A 2,156-nucleotide genomic window follows, 5' to 3' on the forward strand; every position below is an offset into this window, starting at 1 on the left:
AATCCCCCTAAAAATCCCCAAAACCCCCCAAAATCCCCCTAACCCCCCCCAAACCCCCCCAAAACCCCAAATTTCCCCCAAATCCCCCAAAATCTCCCCCAAACCCCCCCAAAATCCCCCCAAACCCCCTTTAACCCCCCAAAAACCCCCAAATTCCCCCAACCCCCCCAAATTTCCCCAAATCCCCTCAAAAATCCCCCCAAAAAACCCCAAAACCCCCCAAAATCCCCCCAAACCCCCCCAAAACCCCCAAAAATCCCCAAATCCCCCCCAAATTCCCCCAAACCCCTCCAAAACCCCCCCAAAATCCTCCCAAACCCCCCCAAAACCCCCCCAAAATCCCCCAAAATTTCCCCAAATCCCTCAAAAATCCCCCTAAAAATCCCCCCAAACCCCCTTTAACCCCCCCAAAAACCCCCAAATTCCCCCCAAACCCCCCCAAAACCCCCCAAAATTTCCCCAAATCCCCTCAAAAATCCCCCTAAAAATCCCCAAAATCCCCCCCAAATCCCCCCAAAAACCCGAAAAATCCCCAAATCCCCCCCAAACCCCCCCCAAAATCCCCCCAAAACCTCCCAAAATTTCCCCAAATCCCCTCAAAAATCCCCCTAAAAATCCCCAAAACCCCCCAAAATCCCCCCAAACCCCCCTCAAACCCCCCCAAAAATCCCCAAATCCCCCCCAAATCCCCCCCAAATCCCCCCAAAAATCCCCAAATCCCCCCCAAACCCCCCCAAAATCTCCCCCCACCCCCCCGGGGGGGTTCCCCTCGATCCCTTTTGGGGTTCCCGGGGGGGTTTTTGGGGTTCCCCTCCCCCACCTGGGGGCGCCGCGGCCGCGCTGCTGCAGCTGCTCCAGGACGGCGTCCAGGCGGAGCCGGGCGAGACCGGGTCCAGTTATTTCTGGGGGGTTTGGGGCATTTTGGGGGATTTTGGGGGGTTTTGGGGAGTTTGGGGAGTTGTGGGGGGAGCTTGGGGATTTTTGGAGAATTTTTTGGGATTTTTTGGGGGTTTTTTTGGGGGTTTTTTGGGGGTTTTTGAGGATTTTTAGGGGGTTTTTTGGGGATTTTTTGGGAATTTTTGGTGGATTTTTTTGGGATTTTTTGAGAACTTTTTGGGATTTTTTTAGGAATTTTTAGGATTTTTTTTTGGACATTTTCTCAGAATTTTTTGAGGATTTTGGAGGATTTTTTTGAGACTTTTAAAGCATTTTTTGGGGAATTTTTGGGGATTTTTAGGCATTTTTTGAGAATTTTTGGGGGATATTTTGGGAGAATTTTTGGGGATTTTTTGGGATTTTTTGGTGGATTTTTTGGGATTTTTTTGAGAATTTTTAGGATTTTTTAGGAGTTTTTAGGATTTTTTTAGAATTTTTTGAGGATTTTTAGGCATTTTTTTGGGAATTTTTAGGGATTTTTCGGGGGATTTTTTGGTGGATTTTTGGGGGGATTTTTTGGGGATTTTTTGAGACTTTTTGGGGATTTTTTAGGAATTTTTGGGGATTCTTTCGGAAATTTCCTGGGATTTTGGAGGGGATTTGGAGGGGATTTTGGGGGATTTGGGGCGTCCAGGCAGAGCCGGGCCGAGACTGGGTCCAGTTCTGGGGGGTTTGGGGCATTTTGGGGGGTTTTGGGGGGTTTTGGGGAGTTTGGGGAGTTGTGGGGGGAGGTTGGGGATTTTTGGAGAATTTTTTGGGATTTTTTTGGGGGGTTTTTTGAGGATTTTTTGGGAATTTTTGCTGGATTTTTTAGGGATTTTTTGAGAATTTTTAGGCATTTTTTAGGAATTTTTTAGGGATTTTTTGAGAATTTTTAGGGATTTTTTAGGAATTTTTAGGGTTTTTTTTGGACATCTTTTGGGATTTTTTTGAGGATTTTTGGGGATTTTTTTGAGACTTTTTAGGCATTTTTGGGGGAATTTTTGGGGATTTTTTGGGATTTTTTAGGATTTTTTTGAGAATTTTCAGGGGATTTTTTGGGGGAATTTTTGGGGATTTTTTGGGATTTTTTTGAGACTTTTTAGGTATTTTTTAGGAATTTTTAGGGATTTTTTAGAGAATTTTCTGGGATTTTTTGGGGCTTTTTTGAGGATTTTTAGGCATTTTTTTGGGAATTTTTAGGGATTTTCGGGGGATTTTTTGGGTTTTTTTGGTGGATT

The sequence above is a fragment of the Aphelocoma coerulescens genome, unplaced genomic scaffold, assembly GCF_041296385.1.
Source record: "Aphelocoma coerulescens isolate FSJ_1873_10779 unplaced genomic scaffold, UR_Acoe_1.0 HiC_scaffold_400, whole genome shotgun sequence".
Lineage (NCBI taxonomy): Eukaryota > Metazoa > Chordata > Aves > Passeriformes > Corvidae > Aphelocoma > Aphelocoma coerulescens.